Genomic DNA, 9,556 nt, shown 5'->3' with positions numbered 1-9,556 from the left:
GCACTGCAGTGCCTCCTTTGCTTGCCTGCCCCGCCTGTCTCCACCATTCCTCGCCAGCTGCCTCTTGCCTCACTGCTCTCCGTGTATGTACCGATATTTATCTGTAACTGTAGCCAGGCGGTGGCGGGGGTGGCAGGGCAGAGGCTCGGCTGGCCTGGCCTCCTCCCTCCTCCCTGCCCTGCCATGGAGTTGGTCTTTCAATAAAATATATGCTTGGTGTCGACCAAGAGGCCTCCAACGCTGCTGTGGCTGGGGCGGGGGGGGGGGAGGCATCAGGCTTGCAGAATACTGGAACTCCTACTCCAAGTGTTGTTCCCCATCTTCAGAACGGGAAAAAGGAGGATTCCCGGTAACTACTGACCTGTCAGCTTGACGTTTATATCTGGAAACAGTCAGTCCTGAAACATTTGGAAAAGATGGCTGTGATTACTAAGAGCCAGCATGGGTTTCTCAAGAACAAGTCATTGTCAGACTAACCTGATCTCCTGTTTTGAGAACGTTACTACCTTGCTGGGATCAGGGGAATGACATGGTTTATCTTGATTTCAGTAAGGCTTTTGATAAGGTTCCACATACTATCCTTGTTGACAAGTTGGTAAAATGTGGTTTGGATCCTGTTACCGTTAGGTGGATCTATAAACTGGTTGACAGATTGCACCAAAAGAGTGCTTGTGAATGGTTCCTCATTCTCTTGGAAAGCAGTAAAAATGGAGTGCCTCAAGGACCTGTTTTGTTCAACATCTTTATCAATGATTTGGATGAAGGAATAGAAAAGGAAAGGATCCCTGCACAAGCACCAGCCATTTCCGACTCTGGGGTGACGTGTTGCTTTCACGTTTTCACGGCAGACTTTTTACGGGGTGGTTTGCCATTGCCTTCCCCAGTCATCTACACTTTCCCCCCAGCAAGCTGGGTACTCATTTTACCGACCTCAGAAGGATGGAAGGCTGAGTCAACCTGAGCCGGCTACCTGAAACCAGCTTCCGCCCGGGTATCGAACTCAGGTCGTGAGCAGAGCTTTGGACTGCAAAAGGATTAGAGGGAATGCTTATTAAATTTACTGATGATACTAAATTTGGAGGGGTTGCAAATAAAGTAGAAGACAGAACCAAGATACAGGATGATCTTGGCAGGCTGGAAAACTGGCTAAAACCAATAAAATGAATTTTAACAGGATAAATGCAAAATTCTGCATTTAGGTAGAAAAATCCAATGCAATGGTTATAGGATGGAGGAGACTTGTCTTAGCAGTAGTCTGTGCGAAAAGGATCTAGGGGTCTTAGTGGATCATACACTGAACATGAAGTCAACAGTGTGATGCGGCGGCTAAAAGGCAAATGCAATTTTGGGCTGTATCAACAGAAGTATAGTGTCCAGATCACGTGAAGTGATGGTATCACTTTGCTCTGGGGTAAGACCTCACCTGGAGTATTGTGTTAGTTTTGGGCACCACATTTTAAGAAGGATCTAGACAAGCTGGAACAGGTCCAGAGGAGGGCGACAAAGACGGTGAGGGGTCTGGAGACCAAGTCCTTATGAGAATGGTTGAAGGAGCTGGGTACATTTAGCCTGGAGAGGAAGCGGCTGAGAGGTGATAGGATCACCATTTTCAAGAACTTGGTGCAGAACTGTTTTCTGTGGCCCAGAAGGCAGGACCAGAACCAACAGGTTGAAATTAAATCAAAGAGTTTCTGGCTCATGTTAGGAAGAACTTCCTGACCATTACTGCAGTTCCTCAGTGGAACAGGCTTCCTCCTGGGGAGGTGGTGGGCTCTCCTTCCTCTGAGGTTTTTCAACAGAGGCTGGATGGCCATCTGACAGCAATGCTGATTCTGTGGATTTAGGGGGAGGGGGTTTGTGAGTTTGTGCAGGGGGTTGTGACTAGATGACTCTGTGGGGTCCTTCCTGATTCTATAAGTGTGTGTGCATTGGGGGAGGAGGCTGGGGATGTCTTCTTGCATGGGGGAGAATATGTCCTCAGAGGCCTTTCTGGATGACCCCCCCTCTGGGCAGGCACCCCAAGCCTCCCATGCAGACCTGCCCAGCCGGACAGTGGGTGAGTCAGGCAGAGGCAGCTCTTTGGGGAAGGCTGAGCACCCTTTGCAATGCTTCTGTCTCATCAACTTGGTCTCCCGCAGTGCTTGGAGGTGCCATTCGCCTCTGGCCTTGAAGTCCAGCGGAGCGGCTTCCAGGGGTCTGACACTATCCTAGGGGTTCCTTGCTCGTAGAGGCTGTGCTTGCTTTGAAGGGGGAGGCTGGATGTGGGAGGAGGAGATCATTTAACCCTCGCCAGAGTTGCCAAAGCAACCCGATGCAAGAAAGGAGGGAAGGGAGGAGGAAGAGAGGAAGGAGAAGGGAGGGAGGGTGGAAGGGGAGGAGGGGGGAAGGAAGGAGGAAGGAAGGAAGGGGAGGGAGGGAAGAAAGGAGGGAAGGGAGGAGGAAGGGAGGAAGGAAGGAGAGAGAGGAGGGAGGGAAGAAAGGAGGGAAGGAAGGAGGAAGAGGAGGAAGGGAGGAGGAAGGAGAGAGGGAGAGGAAGGGAGGAAGGGGAGGGAGGGAAGGAAGGAGGGAGGAAGGAGAGAGAGAGGGAGGAAGGGAGGGAAGGAAGGAAGGAGGAAGAGGAGGAAGGGAGGGAGGGAAGAAGGAAGGAAGGAGAGAGGGAGAGGAAGGGAGGGTAGAAAGAAAGAAGTGGAAGGAAGGAAGGATGAAAGAAGGAGGAAGGGAGGAGAGAGGGAGGAGTAGGAAAGGAGAGGAGGAAGAAAGGAGGAAGGGAGGAAGGGAAGGAGAGGGAGGGAGGGGAAGGGGGTTACTTGACAATCATAGACAACGACCTTGTTAGCAGGTTGCAGGCTGCTATCAGCTGGGCTTGCTTGTCTTGCTTCATTGCTGGAATGGTTGATGGGCTTAAGCATGGTCTGTTAGGCACCTTTTACTCTGCTCAGAATTTCCTGTGCCCTCCAGTGGCCACAGTCAGACCTGCCTTTTAAAAATAAGAGGGGTAGATAGGTCGGATGCAGCTTTGAGGCCCCTCCAGCTGACTTGTCCCCCCCAGGCCCTCCTGGGCCCCTCCTTCCTGTGTGTGTGTGGGGGGGGCAGGGCCAGGAGAGGAAAGGCTCTGAGCATCCCACCAAGCCTGAGAGGCAGCCAAGTACACAAGGTGGAGACACTGAAGCCAATTTCAAAGAGCTCCAGAAGGCTCTCTTCAGACTGGGCGTCTGAGCAGCAGCAGGGACCATGCGAAGAAAGAAGGGAAGAGCCCGGAGAGGCTCATCCGGCCATGGCCAAGACAGACGTTTCTTTTCCTCTCCCCCGCCCTGCTTGGTATAAGAGAAGGGAGTGGAATTCCCTGGCAGAGAGGTGGAGTTGCCAACTGCCCGGAGAGACAAAACGCCCTGTCCCTTTCGTGCTAGTCCGGCCACCAGGGCCGGATCTAGGCGGGGGCAGACGGGGGGGGGGGCGCCAAATTGGGTGCAGAGTCCATTCTATTCTACGGGCCCACAGGGTAGAAATGGCGACCATAAGGGGGCGCCAATGCGCCATTTTTAATCTTGCCTTCCCCCTGCAGCCCGACCAGCTGACTCAAGGCAGCTCTGCAGGGTTTTCCAGGCCAGAGGCCCTTGCTTGCCTCTGCGGGGAGACTCTGCCCTTCCTGGGCTGCCCCAGCTTCTGTGGTCAGAGGAGACCGAGGCGAGGCCTGGCCTTTCAAACTTAAGGGGACCGCCCCATTTGCTTCCGTGCTGAGAACTTCAGCACTAACCTGTAACTTATTTATTCGGTTATTAATCTTAAAAAAAAGAAAGAAAGAAAAAAGAAAAACTTCCACAGCCCGTTTTGATACCCGAAGCCTCCCTGAAAGGGGCAGGACGTCTGGGCTGGGCCTTCTTCTCCTAGGGTCACCACTTCCTTTGCCAGGCTTGCTCAATCACACGGGAGCTACAGAGCAAACCCTCTGTTTTCTCCATTGGCTGATCAGCATATGAAGCAACGTATGTACAAAAGCTTGCAATGCCCAGCCATTTCATGTGTTCCCCTAGGCCTTAGGCTCAAAGCTTGGGCTGCCAAGTCCCCAGTCCGGGTGGGGGTTTCCCCACCCGGAAGGTTTCCAACCTGCTGGCCCACGTCCATTTCTCTAATGGATATTGGTGGCCATTCACCCGGAAGTGACATCATTGCATTGGTGACATTGCGTAGTGGCCACTCTAGGCATTCCTGGGAAAATTCTTATTGTTTTTCTGGATGCTGTAGCCATTTGGGAGGGAAAACTCTATGGTACAATAGGTACCATAGAGTTTTTCCCTCCCAAATGGCTAGAGCATCCAGGAAACCAATAGAGTTTTCCTGGAAATGCTTAGGGCGGCCACCACACAATGTCACCGGCACAATGATTGTCACATCTGGGTGACGTCATTGTGTCGCCAGCACGCTCCGTGCACAAATGTCCCCCGCGAGGCGATGCTGGGGACTTGGCAACCCTACTCGAAGCATTGACCATGAGATTTCTGTAATTAATATGACTAAATCAAAAGTTGGTTTGCAACTTACAGATATACACCTGAACAGCATACTCAAGATCACTATAGCACACACATTGTCTCCTGATTTTGATGCTATATTCAGAGTAAGTCTCCAATAATTCAGTGTCAGTTATCAGTAACTGTTAAATAAACAAAAAATTGCAAAAATGCTAATCTTTTAAGCACGTTTTAAGGGGTTGTTTGTCTGTGTCCTTTATAAAGTTTATATCTCAGCGACCTAGCATTACATGGCCCGGCCCAATAAGGTCTCATTTATGTCAGAGCTGGCCCTCATAGCAAATGAGTAGGACACCCCAGATTTAGATATTAAATAAGAGTGGGGCCAATAAGCTCCCCTCCTCAACTCCTTCTGCAAGGGGATTTCATCAGTTAATTGTCTCTTCGTACCAGCACCTATCTGGACAGATTTAGAATACGCTCGCTTAATTAGTCACAGCACATATTTATCAATTGAAGGAAGTTTGAGGCCAGTGGCATCTTTAATACCAACAGGGTATAATTCTGGTCACAAGCTTTCACATGCACCACACGACTTTATTCTGATGCTTCAGGCCAACACAGCTATCCAGTCGAAGAGCTTTCTAGCTTGATCCCTGGTCTCTCTCTTGGAAGGAGTCAAAGGCCTGCGTGAGATCAATAAAAGCTGCCAACAGAACTCCTCTGTTCATTGAGTCACATTTGTCAACGAGAAAGTGAAGAGTTAAACAGTGATCAGCGGCTGAATAATCTTTTTTTAAATCCAGCTCATTCTAGTCCAAAGAAATCATTTGATTGGAGCCAAAAGTCTAGTTTGTCATATTAAAAAGAAGTGAACAATTCACCTATTATAGACAGCACAGTGAACTGGCAGGACACAGGACCAGACCTCAAGCTTTCCCTGCTGTTAACCTTTTGATTAAATTGGCCATTTTTCTAATGGATATTGGGGGCCATTCTGGACTTCCGGCATCTCTGTTTCTTCATCTGGTACTAGCAAGATATAGACTGAAAATAGGGTTGCCAGGTTTGTATTGGAAAATACATGGACACTAGGGCCGGCTCGTGCACAAGGCAAATTAGGCATTTGCTTAGGGTGCCAGGAGGGGGGGCCTAAATTGGGCTCCCCCCCTCCTGGTACCCCAGACAAATGCCTGATTCCTCCCCCCACTTGTCTGCTGGCTCACGGAGATGAGCAGGCCACCTTCCGTGCCCCCCCTCCTGGTAAAAGGGCGTGCTTAAAGGAGTGACGTCCGCCTCCTCTTTACCTGCTTTGACGCGGGCATCTTAGTAATGCATTCTGGGATGAGGCTTCACTCCCCCTCCCTTTTGGTTCTTAAGAGAACGCTCTACTCTGATGTCCACGTCGAAGCAGGTAGAGATGAGGCTAGCACCGTTCCTCTGAGTGTGCCGGGGGAGAAGGTGGCCTGCCCACCGCCCCCACCCCCTCGACACACTCAGAGGAGTGAAGCTAGCCTCATCCTTACCCACTTTGACAAGGTCATAGAATCATAGAGTTGGAAGGGATCTCCAGGGTCATCTAATTCAACCCCCTGCACAATTGCAGGAAACCCACAAATACCTATCCCAAATTCATAGGATCTTCATCGCTGTCAGATGGCCATCTAGCCTCTGTTTAGAAACCTCCAAGGAAGGTCATTGCAATAGAATATTCTCTTAAGTGAGCGCACAACGAGGCCTCACTCCTCCTCCCTTCCGGTGAATTAAAAAGCAAAAACAAAGGGAAGGGGGCAGCCTGGGATGGGCAGTGGGGTGGCAGTGCTGCAGAGGGGGCAGCGGGTGGGTGAGTCTGCCTCAGGCGCCACCCACCTGATGGAGACTTTGGGAGTGGAGGTGGGAGAGGGTGGGGTTTGAGAAGGGGAGGGGTCTCAGCATGGTGCAATGGCAAAGAGCCCACCCTTCCAAGCAGCCATTTTCTCCAGGGGAGCTGATCTCTGCCAGCTGGAGATCAGTTGTAAAGACGGTAGATCTTCAGGCCCCTCCTGGAGGCTAAGAGATGTAGAGAGCAGTCACAAAAAGGTCAAACTATAAGAAGATACCTGTGGCAAGATTATGAAATACATGTAATAATATCAAAAATTTCAGGTTTTCATGGCTGGTAACATCATTAGGGTTTGTAGAATCTTTCGGGCTCAAGTGCCGTGTTCTACTGGAGAAAGTTTTTCTTCCAGACGTTTCGTTCTCGGCTGCGGAGAACACGGAGGCTTGCAACGCCGCTGAGGATGTTCTCGGCAGCCGAGAACGAAACGTCTGGAAGAAAAACTTTCTCCAGTAGAACACGGCACTTGAGCCCGAAAGATTCTACAAACCCTAATCATGTAATAATAGCTTATAATATTGAATAGAAAGGACTTTATATTAAATATTATAAGCTATTATTACATGTATTTTGTAATTTTGTCACAGGTATTGTCATGATCCTGGGCCTAGCGAGGCCTGCAGGCCCCAAGGAAGCCTGCTTAAGAGTACTGGGAAGAGCCTACATTTTTCAAGATCCCCGCTATCCCTCTGATTGGGTGGAAAGAGTTTTGGAGGGAAACTGGTCTGGAGAGCTGTGGGACCTGGGAGGAGAAGATAAAAGGGCCAAGGCCAGGCAGGGGATGTTCTTTCCCTGGAAGGCGGAGCTAGAGGCAGACTGTAGCCTGGAGAGCTTGAAGCAGGGGAAAGACCCTTACCCAAGTGGGTAAGTGTTGGTATTACAGTAGGGACTGTATAGATAGATGCTTTAGGGCATTTCGTTATTTTTCCCTTAACCCTTTTACTGTTTTATGCACCTTGTTTGTTATATTGCACTGACCTTGTAAATGAAGCTTTCCCCCATTGTTCACTCTGCCTGGTCCTCATGCCCATTATTTGGCCTCAGCTAAGGGAGGTCTGGAAGGGTTTGGAAGGGGATTCTGGGCCTTCTCAAGGGAGACCCTTAACCCAGAGTTGTGGCAGCAACTGGTAAGACCCCCCTGAGTTGTGACAGGTATCTTGTTGTTTTCCCCCCACCTGGAGGCTGGCAACCCTAGCTGAAAATAACATCATAAAGTAGCATCCCCATGTAGATGAAGGAATACAGCATGGGATTTTCAGACAAGATTTGTGGGCTTCATTTATACATAGCATCGCCCAAAGAAAAATCCCCTGTGCCTTTAGCGGAACCCAGATGTGTGCAAATGGGCAGCGGAAGCTTTTCCCAGCTTGGAGGTGAACTCCTCCCTTCCCCCGCCTGGTATTTGCTGCAGATCAAAGTGACATCCAAGAGAAAGTGAGCGGGACCAGTTAAAAAGTCAGCAGCTGTATTTATTCACCCCCCTCCCCCTCCAGTGGGAACCCAAAGCACCTGACACCATTCTTCCCTCCCCACTACATCCTCACAATGAGCCTGGTAGGCTAATATAATGACACAGTGTACCAGTGTATCATGCAAAATACAATATTCAAAACCTCACCGGTTGAATTATCACTCTCATGCAATGAGTGTGTAAATAAAAATTTAGTGCACAATTAATAATAAATCCATGCAGCAAACCAATAGAACGTACACCCTTTCTCAGCTCCCCCAATCCGTTTTTTCTGCCACAAAGTCTTAGAGGCACCGCCTTCAGCTGCTTCTTGCAGTCCAAAACTTGGGTGGAGTTGAGGGCTTATTGGGTTTATAGACTCCAAACAGTAGCACCTAAGGGAATGAACTGTAACATAGATTTCTCTGTGTTTTTAGGAATGTAGGAAGAAGATATATTTAACCAAGTAAACTCTGTATAACATATGGAATAGTAATCGATTATGTGTACATTTCCAAATGATTGTTGAACATACTGTATTAGACTCCACCCCAAATGTTGCTGTATGTCTCTTTAAATGCCCTAAGAAGCTATATAAGCAGTTAGGAGAGGTGTAACGGCCGAGGCTTGAGCATACATGCGTTGATCCATGATTGAATTTGTGGAACGGTGGTAAATATGTTAATGTAAAAGTGGGACGAGAAGGTGGTGGTCAATTCTCAAGCTATTCACAGATATTTTAATAACAGCAGCACTGAGAGAAGACTGACGACGAAGAAGAATTGCAGATTTCTACCCCGCCCTTCTCTCTGAATCAGAGACTCAGAGCGGCTTACAATCTCCTATATCTTCTCCCCCCACAACAGACACCCTGTGAGGTGGGTGGGGCTGAGAGAGCTCTGACAGAAGGTGCCCTTTCAAGGACAACTTCTTCTAGAGCTATGGCTAACCCAGGACCATTCCAGCAGGTGCAAGTGGGAGGAGTGGGGAATCAAACCTGGTTAAATCAACAAAACCGTAAAGAATCCAGGAAATATGGTCTTTTTGGTTCTCTCTATGAGAAGTTGTGCAGAACGATGCCCCCAACTCCACCCAAGTTTCGGACTGCGAGAAGTGGCTGAAGGCGGTGTCTCTAAGGCTTTGTGGCAGAAAAAACGGATTGGGGGAGCTGAGAGACGGTGTACGTTCTATTGGTTTGCTGCATGGATTTATTATTAATTGTGCACTAAACGTTTACTTACACAATCATTGTGTGAGAGTGATAATTCATCTGGTGAGGTTTTGACTATTGTATTTTGTGAGGTAGGCTAGGCTGAGAGGCGTGGCTGGCACAAGGCCACCCAGGCAGCTTCTCCCGGCCTCCGTGGATTCAAACCCAGATCTTCCAGGTTTCTAGCTCAACCCCTGCATCTCAGTGGCAGTGGTGCACATCTCTTAAAGAAGGCGAAGAAGAATAGGAGGTTGGATTTATACCCCGCCCTTCGCTACCCAAAGAACTCGCAAAGCAGTTTGCAATCTCCTTTCCCTCCCACTCCCCACAACAGACCCCCTGTGAGGGAGGCGAGGCTGAGAGAACTCTGACAGAAAGTGCTCTTGAGAGACTGAGACTGTGCCCCACACTGAGTCCCTGTTGCAGGACAAGACACGGGAGTTGCAGGATCCCAGTCCTACCTTGATGGAACAGAGGGCAAGGGAAACAGCAGGATGTTTTCTTATAAATTTATTACATAATAATAATAATAATATAATAATAATAAT

Source organism: Heteronotia binoei, chromosome 8 (assembly GCF_032191835.1).
Source record: "Heteronotia binoei isolate CCM8104 ecotype False Entrance Well chromosome 8, APGP_CSIRO_Hbin_v1, whole genome shotgun sequence".
NCBI lineage: Eukaryota > Metazoa > Chordata > Lepidosauria > Squamata > Gekkonidae > Heteronotia > Heteronotia binoei.
Note: the sequence above shows the minus strand (reverse complement) of the source record.